The sequence below is a fragment of the Bufo bufo genome, chromosome 2, assembly GCF_905171765.1.
Source record: "Bufo bufo chromosome 2, aBufBuf1.1, whole genome shotgun sequence".
Lineage (NCBI taxonomy): Eukaryota > Metazoa > Chordata > Amphibia > Anura > Bufonidae > Bufo > Bufo bufo.
The window spans coordinates 164,947,927-164,962,335 of record NC_053390.1 but is presented as its reverse complement, the minus strand read 5'-3'; the positions used below and the strand labels follow the sequence as shown (position 1 = coordinate 164,962,335).

The 14,409-nt window shown below is 46.3% G+C and overlaps 1 protein-coding gene across 2 annotated transcripts in view; it reads right to left on the bottom strand.

Annotated features, from left to right (window-relative positions):
• Positions 1-14,409, bottom strand: part of APC (APC regulator of WNT signaling pathway) — a 131,086-nt gene that overhangs the window by 102,135 nt on the left and 14,542 nt on the right. For both annotated transcript variants that reach the window (XM_040421625.1, XM_040421624.1), the window contains exon 2: positions 724-869. The gene's annotated coding sequence lies outside the window, so the exon portion shown is untranslated. The remainder of the gene's footprint in view (positions 1-723; positions 870-14,409) is intronic.

Sequence of the window (14,409 nt, the reverse complement as noted above, 5' to 3'; positions counted from 1 at the left end):
GCAAATTGCGGAACGAATGCGGACTCAAATTACGGACATGTGAATGGACCCTTAGCCCAAACTACACAAATATTATACTGTTTGGCTACTAGCCCCTAACAAAGACTACAGCGGGCTCATAGTTTAAATCCCTTACCAGTGACAACTATGCTGCTCTTAAAACAATCAATTATCTTTAGAAAAAAGACGACTGAGGGGAGATCTAACAACTATGTATACATATATCAGGGGGCCGTACAGAAATCTCTCCCATCATCTATTTATCCCCAGGACTGTGACGAGGGGACATCCTCTGCGTCTGGAGGAAAGAAGGTTTGTACACAAACATAGAAGAGGATTCTTTACGGTAACAGCAGTGAGACTATGGAACTCTCTGCCTGAGGAGGTGGTGAGTTCACTAAAAGAGTTCAAGAGGGGCCTGGATGTATTTCTGGAGGGTAATAATATTACAGGCTATAGCTACTAGAGAGGGGTCGTTGATCCAGGGAGTTAGTCTGATTGCCTGATTGGAGTCGGGAAGGAATTTTTCCTCTAAAATGAGAAAAATTGGCTTCTACCTTTTGGCCTTCATCTAAATCATCTTGCAGGATAACCGGCTGAACTGGATGGATGTGTCTTTCTTCAGCCTTATAAACTATGTTACTATGTTTGTCCATGAGGCCTGTATGAAGTGAATGAACTAAATGCAGTCTCAGTTTTTTATCTCATGAAACAAGTACTTACAGGAACTCTCTCCCTCTTTCTCCCTCGTCACAAATACTGAGCAGGTCGTTCATCACACCGTGCATGCGCTGGTCCAGGCACAACACTGATTTGGCTATTATGCAGTGTTTTCAGAAGTCCACCGTGATGCCATATTGTCCAAAGTCCTGTAAAAGAATTCATATACAGCATGCATTAAAAATAATAGCCATGTGAAATTATATATATATATATATATATATATATATATATATATATATATATATATATATATATATATATATATATATATTATAAAAAGTCTACACACCCTGGTTAAAATGTCAGGTTTCAGTGCTGTAAAAAAAAAAATGAGACAAAGATAAATCATTTTAGAACTTTTTCCACCTTTAATGTGACCTAAAAACTGTACAACTCAATTGAAAAACAAACTGAAATCTTTTGGGTGGAGGGAAGAAAAAAAAACTAAAATAATGTGGTTGCATTTTTTTGCGGTACCTACGGTACATGCGGACATATGGCCACACAATGCACATGGAGTCATTTCAGGCTTTTTTGCGGACCCAATGAAATTAATGTTTCCGCATACGAGCCTGTAAAAAAAAACGGAACGGGAAAAAAATATATATGTTCATGTGCATGAGCCCTAAGGCTACTTTCACATCTCCAGTTTGAATTCTGGCAGGTTGTTCCGCTGCCAGATGTAGACGGAATGTCCGCTGGTCTACTTAATGGGGTCCAGCCGAGATCCATACGCATTCTGGCAGACAAGCGGAAAACCGACCGGACACAAACCGCTGCACGCCGCTTGTCTGCCGTCACGGCCATGCCGGAGTTTCACACTGGAGGTGTGAAAGTAGCCTAATGCGTAGCATCGGGCATCTCTCTACATCTAAACAAAGGCTCATGTCCATGTAAGAGAGTGTTTGATGGGTGAACTTAGTAGATGTGATGGTTAATCGCCTCTTTTTGCATGACTTTTACCTTCTGCTGCACGACAACCACCCTGTGGGATACCCTGTCGACCACTTAAAGGAGTGTTCCAGGATTTTAATACTAATGGCCTATCCTCAGGATAGCTCATCAATATCTGAGCAGAAGGTGATTGCCACCCCACTCCCTTGCCCATCAGATGTTCCCGAGTACCCCTGGTAGACTGGCACAGGAACAAGCAAGTGCACTCGGTTGTTTCCAGAATCCTATAGAAGTGAATAGAGAGAGCACCACGCAAGCGCAGCCACCTCTACATTCACCTCTATGGCAGTTCCGGAAATAGCAAAGCCAGCACTTTGAATGGGGTGGCTGTGCTGTTCGAGAGATGGAGGTGGGACCCGCACCCATTGGACATTGATTTCATATGTCACTGATGTGTGAGATGGCCCAACCTCTTTATGGTGGCCATACACATTAGATAGAAGCTGGGTGATGGTTGAACAGAGACAATCAATCATCTGGTGAGCGTTCATTGTGCAGATACGGCCACACACATTTTAGTCCATATTGGCCGTTACAGTTGTTCAAACTGCCCATACACGTTCAATGAACGCAGGCGATGGACAAAAGAAAACGTTTCAAATGATAATGGTCTGTCACTGGTCAGCTAAAACCATCATTTCTTGTTACATTTCACCCATCAAACCTTAGTTTTGGTTGAATTTGATGAACTTTAGGATAATATCTATGGCCACCTTTGCATGCCATCCCACAGCACCATGAAGAAATGTGAACAGTGGCAAGACGGAACAAGTACTGGTAATGCATGGAAATAAACTTTAATTTGGGGTTGTGCAAGAATGGCTGGACCTGTAAAGGATAGATGACTTACCTGCTTCCTGCTCCTACTCAAGGCTTACAATGCTCCGCTGGGCTTCTTCAATGTCAACATCAAGTTTGACATTGCCACAGCCAATCACTGGCTGCAGCACAGACCAGATCCCCTCACATCATAATAAATGATCACATGACGATCTGGTCTCCACTGCAGGCCTGGAGGAGAAGGAGCCAGCGCTGGGAAGCAGGTAAGTCATCTTTCCTTTACAGGTCCAGCCAAGTGGACCCTCCACCATTCTTGCACAACCCCTTTAATCAGTTTATGTCATTTATATTAAACCAGAGAACGCGTTCAAATGGGAAATTGTATAGAAATCAGAAAATCAGAAAATCTCTCTGTCCTTTCAGTGATGGATCTGCTCAAAATTGGTCTGGTTTAATGTTTGGCATAATTTAAGCTCAATCATCTTCCTACTGGAGGAAGGAGGGCCAGTTCTGTAGAAAACATTCATGTACACGGATACTTTTTCATGCAAATCCAGAGAGAACACAAGTTGGTTCCTCCATGGAGAACATAAAAATACTTTTCCCTCCTCTCAGTTCTTTCCATTCACTTTTCTGGCACTGGTATCACACTTGGAAGAAGACTATGTGAACCCAAGTCTAGTTCTCAAGGTCCTAACAATGCACTTTGGACATTTAATTAGCAAGTTGTCACTTGAGCTACCATAAAAGAGCTCAAGCTGATCAAGTAAGAAAGCGGCTATACCAGGAGACGGATGGCGCTTCCAGTAGAAATCGGGCACAGTTATTACACAAGCTTCCAGTTCACACGGTTGCCCCATCTACAGCCTCCAGGTCAGGGGATCTCCTGTGTTATGGTCTGTGTGTGTGTGACGGGCATAGCACAAGTTTCACCAAAGATATTCTGCCGCTTTCATCTTTTTAATAATTGTCTTTCTCCACCAATATTAATGTGACATTTTTGAAAAATCATAATTCATGTAATTCAACACTATACATTAGTTTGATGCAATCCAGTCCGTTTTCTGTCAAGCAGAAAATCAAATCTGACCCGGCTTTGAATAGGTGTGTACATTGCGTTTAAGGCCACTTTCACACTCGCGTTTGGTGCGGATCCGTCATGGATCTGCACAAATGCTTCCGTTCAGATAATACAACCGCATGCATCCGTTCAGAACGGATCCGTTTGTCTTGAACACCATTGAAAGTCAATGGGGGACGGACCCGTTTTCTATTGAGCCATATTGTGTCAGTGAAAACGGATCCGTCCCCATTGACTTAAATTGTGTGTCAGGACGGATCCGTTTGCCCCCGCATCGTCAGGCGGACACCAAAACGCTGCAAGTAGCGTTTTGGTGTCCGCCTCCAGAGCGGAATGGAGACGTAATGGAGGCAAACTGATGCATTCTGAACGGATCCTTTTCCATTCAGAATGCATTAGGGCAAAACTGATCCATTTTGGACCGCTTGTGAGAGCCCATGACTGATCTCACAAACGGAAACCAAAACGCGAGTGTAAAAGTAGCCTAAATTTTCACCTCACATGGATCCAGAGATCTCCCCATCCATCGCTCGGCTTGATATTCGTCAGGCTGACAGCTCAGGGCACATGTCCTTCCCGCTGAAGCTCTCTCCCTATTACAGCTCAGGGGACGTGTGCCCTTTTTACTGCAGCTCTCTCCCTATTATAGCTCAGAGGGGCATGTCCTTTGTGCTGCAGCTCTCTCCCTATTACAGCTCAGAGGGGCATGTCCTTTGTGCTGCAGCTCTCTCCCTATTACAGCTCAGAGGGGCATGTCCTTTGTGGTGCAGCTCTCTCCCTATTACAGCTCAGAGGGGCATGTCCTTTGTGGTGCAGCTCTCTCCCTATTACAGCTCAGAGGGGCATGTCCTTTGTGCTGCAGCTCTCTCCCTATTACAGCTCAGAGGGGCATGTCCTTTGTGGTGCAGCTCTCTTCCTATTACAGCTCAGAGGGGAATGTCCTTTGTGCTGCAGCTCTCTCCCTATTACAGCTCAGAGGGGCATGTCCTTTGTGCTGCAGCTCTCTCCCTATTACAGCTCAGAGGGGCATGTCCTTTGTGGTGCAGCTCTCTCCCTATTACAGCTCAGAGGGGAATGTCCTTTGTGCTGCAGCTCTCTCCCTGTAACTATCACAACTTCTAACAGTAGATACCGCTGAAGGATAGATGTGCGCAATAGGTGGACGTGCACATTACTATACAGATTAAACACCAGACAGCACCATTAGGGTCCATTCACGCGTCCGTATGTGTTTTGCGGATCCGCAAAACACAGACACCAGCAATGTGCGTTCCGTTTCATTGAAAATGAATGGGTCCGCACCTGTTCCGTAAAATTGCGGAACGGATGCAGACCCATTTTGCGGACGTGTGAATGGACCCTTATAATGAAGTAACAAGAATCTCTCACAACTGAAACATTTTTCTGAGAGAGTAAATTACAAAAGCAAATATTTTTCATGCTGAATTACAGTTAGAAAAAATATTCAACCTTCTTAACATCAAAGAGGTGGGACCCGCAACTATCGGATATTTATGGCATATCCACAGTATATTCCACAGTAAGGTTTTACAATGCTTCAGATCCTGGTTTCCGATTATTTGTCACATCCTTTTATTCATTGTTCAGGAACATTAATGAAGTCTTATTTTCATCTGAATAATTTTTTATTTTTTTTCAAAAACAGGAAGAGATGTCACGTGGTGGATAAAAAAAACCTCTAAGGCTCCATTCACACGTCCGTGGTGTGTTGCGGACCCGCAACACACCCGCCCGGCACCCCTATAGAAATGCCTATTCTTGTCCGCAAGCTGTGGACAAGAATTGGACATGTTCTATCTTTTGCGGAGCTGCGGACCTGAAGATCGGGGCTGCGCTCCGCAAATGCTGACAGCACACTGTGTGCTGTCCGCATAAATTCCGTCCCCATAGAAAATGAATGGGTCCGCACCCGTTCCGCAAAATTGCGGAACGGATGCGGACCCAATTGCGGACGTGTGAATGGAGCTTAATGGGAGCCTTTCCTGTTTTTTGGGTTTTTTTCCCCTGGAGGAGGAGGGGGAGATGAATCTCTCAGAGTGCAAGCTCTTGTGAGCAGGAACGGCTAATTAGCTGTTCCTCTGCGACGTCTGACTGTCTGCACATGCATCCTCTGACTTGCAGAACATGTCGGTGCTATGAAAATAAAAATTATTAGGGCACCCGAGGTGTGATTTTACACCTCAGGCAAATCAAAATCTGCACGTCTAACGATGCAAAGGGCGAAATCCTCTGCAATTCTCCAGCAAAGTACAAATAGAAGACATGCAGATATTGAGGCAGATTTGACTTTGGCGTACAATTACACCATGTGTGAAGGCACACCTCGTGCTGTGCACATTAATATATCTGCATTTTTTTCCATTAGTTTTTTTGGACAAAAACAGGCATTTTTACAATGGGGTGCGCAGAAATTGCAGTGTGCACATGGCCGATATCTCTATTTTGTAGATACGCGGTTTGCAGACCACAAAATACAGACGACTGTGTGCATTAGGCCTAATAATAACAACAAGCAGCCAATAGCAGGCGGGGAGGAGGACGAGCCTCCTTAGCGTCACCTGCAATGCTTGGGAGGCTTGTCCTCATCTGCCCGTCGTCGTCCTCCGCCCGCATGGGGAGAAGCAGAAGTGGCGGTGCAGAGACCAGGAGTGGCGCATGGAGCGGGGAGCCAGGTGGGTATATTCATCGTGAGGGGCCCAGCATATGGGGTAGCATTTTATAGTCTTGGATAACCCCTTTAATACAGCCCCTACATGCACAACTTTGTGTCCGGCTGCATTTATGATCCCATTGCAGCCAAAGGGGTTTCGGCTGTGCCAGATAGGGTGAACTCCAGCAGGCTGTTCCTCTGCTGGATTTCCCAATGCTGATGTCAACATAGCCTTACTACTTTCTCTCCTTTTAGTATACACACCTGATTTTGGCTTAAAGGGGTATTCCGGTTAGATTAAGTTATCCCTTATCCACAGGATGGGGGTAACTATTAGATCAGTGGGGGTCCTACCGCTGAGTAGAACATGTGAGCGTCCACTCCATTTATTTGAATAGGAATTCTGGAGATAGCTGAGCACTGTACTCCACCATCTCCAGAACTCCCATAGAAATGAATGGAGCGGCCACATGCATGTGCGACTAGCCGCTCCGTTCATTTCAGGGGTGGCAGCAGGGGGTACAGGGCGCCCATTCTCGTGACCGGTGGGGGCCCCAGTGGTAGGACCCCCACTTATTTAAGCGCTATCCCCTATCCTTTGGGTAGAGAAAGAGGTTTTCTCAATAGTTTAGCTTTCAACATAAAGGGACAGTTATAAGAAGACATTTTCTAAATACATTGGTCAGTAGATTTGACTTTAGTCATGAACTATAGAGCCTAGACCAGGGGTGCACAACCTTTTTTGGTCTGGGGGCCGCATTGTCACATCGCTCTATTTCAAGGGGCCGCAAATAAAAAAATGTTGATCGGCACTCATCTGCCTATTACACAAGCCAGTGCAAAGTGACTGGGGAGGAGTGATCGCTGCCACAGTCGTGCTGCAGATAATCGGACATCTTTCATCCTGATAAAATATGCAAATCAGCCGACAATTGAGCAATTCCTTGTTTATCGACTGATCAGCTGCACGATTATACCGGCCAGATATAAGATATGAGCGCTCCTATGAACACTTGTTCCCAGTAATTGTCCCAAATATCGTGCTGCAGCATAGCCCCTGAAACCGAAGAGTTAGGCTGGGTTCACACCTGAGCATTTTACAGCGCGTTCCTACGCGCTGTAAAACGCTCAACAGGCAAGAACCAATGATCCCCTATGGGCATGGTTCTCACCTGAGCGTTTTACAGCGCGTACGAACGCGCTGCAAAACGCTGTACGCCCCAAGAAGTACAGGAGCTTCTTTGGGGCGTATGGTCGCGTGTTCCCGTACATAAACTTCCGGGAACGCGTGACAATGGGCGACAATGGGTACGCTCAGGTGTGAACCCAGCGTCATACTTACCTGCTCCCCGTCTCTCCGAACTGCCTCCGCTGTTTACCCCTGGCAGTGCATGGACATGGTCATACACCACTCCAGACAATGACTGGCTTAGGCGGTGATGTGGCCACAAGCAACGTGTCACTGCGGAAGCCAGTCATTGACTGGAGCCGTGCAAGTGACCATGGCCATGCACTGTCAGGTGTAAACAGAGCAGGAACCGGAAGATGGAGGCAGCGGAGGCAGCGCAGAGGACAGGAGCGTCGTGGAGCAGGCAAGTATGAATCTTCTATTTCAGAGGCCATGCTGCAGGAACTTGTTAAAAATAATTTTTACCAGAAAAGTGGCGACATTTCCTTCCATCCTGCCTCCTATTTATAAATCAGCGGTTTCCTTCACTGCAGAGGACGGAGCTCACTGGTTATCACCATCTCCTGCCAATCCAGTTATAGGCGCCCTGCAGTAACCAGTAAGCACATTACCTTGCTAGTGCGGAAGGCGCCTATTGGTTAACGCTTGAATGACCAGGCCCGAAAAGGCCTTAATGACCAGACACTTTTTTGTGATTTAGCGCGCGTGGTGGTTCAAATGGTTGTAACTATCTTATTTGTTGGACTACCAAGATAATTTTTGCAACAATTTTTATTTGGGGGAAACTGTACAAAATGTTTTTAAAAAGTATATATTTTTTCAAACTATAGCTCCTTATTCTTTAAATATGCAAACTGACACCAAAATAAATTATTATAATTAGTTCTCTATTTTGTGTATTTTGCTATATAATATGAAACGTTTCACGTGAATGGGGCGGTAATGGTGACGGTTTTGATTGGTGTGGGTCTTTTCTTTTATGTATGAATTTTTTTATTTTCATTTCTGCTACATAATATGTCCCCCAAGAGGTCACAAAAAGACCTTGGGGGACACTGTCACTTTTTTAAATTTTGCACTTTTTCATAAAAAGACTGTGGTGGGACAGTGAACACTCTCTTTTATTAAGCACTTTTTCCTTTTTATTTCATTTAATTTTTTAATTTATTTAGTTTTCAAAATTTTTAAAATCATTTTTTAACTTTATTTAAAATATATTTTTACCACATAATTTGTCCCCAAGAGGTCACTAAAAGACCTTTGGGAGACAATAAGTGAATTTTTTTTTGTACTATTTCCACTGTAACTGGAGCATCCAAAGGAGCCCCAGTTACAGGGAAACCAGCCTGCTGCGGAGGCTTTGTACCAGGGCAGCGCTCCTCTGTTCCCGAGACACCCAGCGATCACGTGATCGCTGGGTTTACACTGCAGAGCGCTCATAGAGGAGAAGGCAGAAGCGCTAATAAAGCACTTCTGTCTTCTCCTCGGCTTCCCCGCTCTCACTAATAGCCGGGGACCCTTTCCGCTCCTGCTACAGTGCAGGAGCAAAACCTGTGATCTATCTGCTGTGCGGCGCTCTGTGCAGAAACACAGCTGATTGCAGGATCAGCTGAGTTTCTGCCCAGCAGGGCGGGGGCCGCAAACCATGGCTCTGGGGGCCGCATGCGGCCCGCGGGCCGCAGGTTGTGCACCCCTGGCCTAGACAGTTCAGCAGGTCTCTCACTGCACACAGGTGTCTATGGGAACCTGCAGACCTGAGTGATGGGACTGAGCTCTGAGGGAACTTATAGGCCCCTTTCACACGGGGGTCGCGGAAGAGGTTCGGATGAGTTGCGGGAAACCCGCGCGAGTGCGCACACAAGTTGTCACAGTCCCTCAGGTGACTGATGTCAGGAAATCCAGGAGATTGGTTGAGCGTAGGGTTGGACAATATCAAAAATATTCCCACGATAACGATATTAAGAAATTTATCGCGATAACGATATATATCACGATAAATGCCCATTTAGAAGAAAAAAACACTTGGGGCCACAAGGAGACGTTACACTGTATGGGGGCAGCCACGAGGAGACGTTACACTGTATGGGGGCAGCCACAAGGAGATGTTATACTGTATGGGGGCAGCCACAAGGAGACGTTACACTGTATGGGGGCAGCCACGAGGAGACGTTATACTGTATGGGGGCAGCCACAAGGAGACGTTACACTGTATGGGGGCAGCCACAAGGAGACGTTACACTGTATGGGGGCAGCCACAAGGAGACGTTATACTGTATGGGGGCAGCCACAAGGAGACGTTATACTGTATGGGGGCAGCCACAAGGAGACGTTACACTGTATGGGGGCAGCCACGAGGAGACGTTATACTGTATGGGGGCAGCCACAAGGAGACGTTACACTGTATGGGGGCAGCCACGAGGAGACGTTATACTGTATGGGGGCAGCCACAAGGAGACGTTATACTGTATGGGGGCAGCTACAAGGAGATGTTATACTGTATGGGGGCAGCTACAAGGAGACGTTATACTGTATGGGGGCAGCTACAAGGAGACGTTATACTGTATGGGGACAGCCAGGCAGCCACGAGTAGACGTTATACTGTATGGGGGGCAGCCACAAGGAGACGTTATACTGTATGGGGGGCAGCCACAAGGAGACGTTATACTGTATGGGGCAGCCACAAGGAGACGTTATACTGTATGGGGGCAGCCACAAGGAGACGTTATACTGTATGGGAACAGCCACAAGGAGACGTTATACTGTATGGGGACAGCCAGGCAGCCACAATGAGACATTATACTGTATGGGGACAGCCAGGCAGCCACAAGGAGACATTATACTGTATGGGGGCCACAAGGAGACGTTATACTGTATGGGGATAGCCAGGCAGCCACAAGGAGACATTATACTGTATGGGGGCCACAAGGAGACGTTATACTGTATGGGGGCCACAAGGAGACGTTATACTGTATGGGGGCAGCCAGGCAGCCACAAGGAGACGTTAATTGTTATACTTTTATATGTCATTTTTCACCATTTCAGGTATCTGTAACTAGTCGATTGACTTCTAGTAACAACAAAAACATTACAGGGTTAATTCTGTACCAGAACGAGTGGTTTAAAGTAATCTTGTGTATAATCTCCTACTAGAAGGTGTATTGCAGGCTGTAAGCAGAAGTGTTGGTGGCGCTCCTGTCCTGCGCTGCGCAGCCTCGCCTGTCATCTGATTCCGACGTCAGTGGGCGGAGACTGCATTAAGGGAGCCTGCATGGAGGAGACGGGGTAGCCGCTGCGGGCAGCAATTGGTATAGAATCATGCTGGGGCGGGTGGCAGCGGACGCAGATTTTGAAGCGGTCAGCGCACATGACCGCTTCAATGACGTCACAAAATACAGTGGTAATTAGGAAACAGCGATATCGCCGTTTTTTTAATACCGCGGTATATCGTGATACCGGTATATCGCCCAACCCTAGCTGAGCGTGGAAGAATCTAACAGCCTCCTTGATTTCTCTTGATTCAGTGCTGATAGGGTTAATGACCACTTCCCTTTTCTCAGCTGTTGCTCAGTGGTCATCACTTCTACCCTTTATAGTGTCACCCCACCCTTCTGACTATGTGGTTGATAGCGTCATTTGGGTTTGGCTGAGCTCTTGTGAGCCCTCTCTGGTGGTCCCGGTCTTCCATCTCTGCAGAAGTTAAGTGTTGCGTTTGTTTGTATTTGTTATATTCCCTGTTGTTGTATCTGGGCCTGAGACAGAGACTTCCATTCATCCATCTGGGGAGGAATGGGTTGTCTCTGGTCCTATACTTATTCCAGGGCATTATAGGGAAATCAGGGCCTAGGTATCCTGCTTATGAAGATTCCTACCTTCAAGGTCTATTCATATAGATAGGTAGTCAGGGACCAGATTAGTGTTGTCTAGGAGGTGACCTGTTTCTTCCCTAGTTTCCAGGCCCAGTTACTGTTCCCATCTTCATTCAGCAGGACCTGCGCTGATGTCACCGTGCTCCCCACGTGGTGAGCGCAATGATGTCAGCGCAGGTCCTGCAAGAAGAAGCAAAGAAGACTATAACGGCTGCGCGATCAAGTGGATGAGGTTAGTAATTTTTTTTAACTCTCAATGGTCATTTTACTTAGCATTCTGTATTAAAGCATGCTATTATTTTCCATTATAACCATGTTATAATGGAAAATAATAAAGTAAATGGACTTTAATGGGGTCCTATTTATTCACATCTCATTAGCAACCATCCGTGAAAATCGCATTGCATCCGCACTTGCTTGCGGAGTCAATACGATTTTCACGCAGCCCCATCACTTCTATGGGGCCTGCGTTGCGTGAAAAACACAGAATATAGAACATGCTGCGATTTTCATGCAACGCACAAGTGATGCGTGAAAAATATCGCTTATGTACACAGCCCCGTTGAAATGAATGGGTCACGCATTGCACCCGCGCAGAAAACTGGCCCGTGTGAAAGGGGCCATAAGGTTTAGCAAGATTACCTGCAGTAAGCAAAAGATCCAAGTGTGTGAGGACTGAGAAGCATGGCTTTACCTGTAATTGTGTTAGATATCACAATCTCCTGCTTTGTCAGAGTAAGGGCTGTTTCACACGAGCGGATGCCGTGCGTGACATCCGCTCCGGGAATGACAGCCAAGACCCGATGCAGACTGCAGAAGCACGGAGCAGTAACATGACTGAAAATGCTCCGTGCCTCTCTGTGATCTCTTTACTACGAAATCACAGTGAGATAAAGTTGTCACTGTGATTTCGTAGTAAAGATATCACAGAGAGGCACGGAGCATTATCAGTCATGTTAATGCTCCGTGCTTCTGCAGTCTGCATCGGGTCTTGGCTGTCATTCACGGAGCGGATGTCACGCACGGCATCCGCTCGTGTGAAACAGCCCTAAGGCCCCTTGCAGACGAGCGTTTCTCCCGCAGCGAGTCTGCAACGTAGCTCCCGGCCTGACCTCCCAGCAGTGACCGGATTCACATAGCATTATATTGATTTATGATGCTATGCTACACTTACAGTTCTGGAATGTATTGGAAATACATTCCAGAACTGTAAGGGTTACATAGCATCTAGGGCTGCAGCTAACGATTTATTTTATCGGGAAAAACACAAATGACAAAAAAGGGTTTATATGATTTTACTTGAAAAATTATGTGCAAAGGCCATATTAAAACAATTTTAGGAGTTACATAATTATAAAAATTACATTATATAAAAATACAATAGGAAAAGGGGGACTAATTTTTATTGAGGGAGGGGCTTATTTACACTTTAATAAAACTATTCTGTATACCCTAGTATGTACACTCGTATTATACACATGGGGGTATGTGCAGACTGGTAAGAGCATTGCATCATAGTGTCTGTACTACAGACACTAGGGTGCAATGCTTTGCACATACCCCCATGTGTATAGCAATGTGCAAAGGCCTGGGACACTGTGGCAATGCGGCAGTAACAGTGGCAGCATGATCCCTGAGCAGGGCACATTATACAGCGGGCAACTGGCCTACCGACAGCAGGTGGGCTTAGCGTGGTACGGGTGAGGTCCTCCAGGGCAGGCTGAGGCTCCGTCAATGTACGCACGACGTAGCATTATGCACGACTTAGAGCATCGGGGAGGGGGGGGGGGGGAGCAGAGCAGCAGCGCCTGTGTTCTAACAAAAATCCTTACTCGTGAAAATACCTTACCCCTCGTGACTTCCGTGGGTGTGCGCCTCAGTGCAAGCGCACAACCACGGCACGGGTAAGGTAAAATTACGTGCACCCTCAGGGGGTAAGGAGATCTGACTGTCTTTTCTCCTTACCCTCACACTGCGCATGCACGGATTGTGAAATCTCCTTACCCTCACAAGGGTTAGGGTTATGCCCCCCCAATATGCTGCATCCACCTCCCACCCCCGGATGGCTGATAGAATCTTTTACCCTATAGAGATGCGGACATGCACGGATAGATCTCTGCTAGCATGTCCGCAATATACCTGTCCCATAGCTCTGTGTGGTTTTATTTAGTTTAAAAAATGATTTTATAGATATGTAAATTAGCCAAGTAAGGTGCCCAAGGCGTGGTTACTTACGGTTAAGGAGCCCAGCCATGCCCCCTGTGAAGGAGCCCAGCACCGCCTGCATCCAGGAATCTCCTCCTTGCTCACAAAGTTACACAGTGCCGTATCTCACGATGCGCGAGCTAGCTCACTAATGCTAGCAAAGGGAACTAACACTTTGCAGGCACTGTGCATGCGCTAGCTCGCGCATCGCGAGATACGGCACTGTAACTTTGTGAGCAAGGAGGAGATTCCTGGATGCAGGCGGTGCTGGGCTCCTTCACAGGGGGCATGGCTGGGCTCCTTAACCGTAAGTAACAAGCGGTCCAAAACAGATTAGTTTTGCACTAATGCATTCTGAATGGATAAGGATCCGCTCAGAATGCATCAGTTTGCCTTTGTTCCGTCTCCATTCCGCTTAGGAGGCGGACACCAAAAACACTGCTTGCAGCGTTTTGGTGTCCGCCTGACAATGCGGAGGCAAACTGATCCTGACACACAATGCAAGTCAATGGGGATGGATCCGTTTTTCACTGACACAATAGAAAACGGATCTGTCCCCCATTGACTTTCAATGGTGTTCAAGACTGATCAGTCATGGCTATATAAGACATAATACAATCGGATCCGCTCATGACTGATGCAGGCGGTTGTATTATTGTAACGAAAGCGTTTTTGCAGATCCATAACGGATCCGCAAAAAACACTAATCTAAAAGTAGCCTGAGATTGCTTCTCCTCTGAGCTCATGTTTGGAGAGGCTAGCTGCTCTGATGGCTCCTATATGCTATACATAAAATATAAGATGTTTTCTAACATCTCAAATTCATTAATACAGAAACACAAAAAAGCTTAAAGGGGTATTTCCATTCGGGGGTTCCAATATGGTACAGTTAATAATAAAGTGGCGATGTATGCAGATGACACTTTGCTTTTTCTGGGGG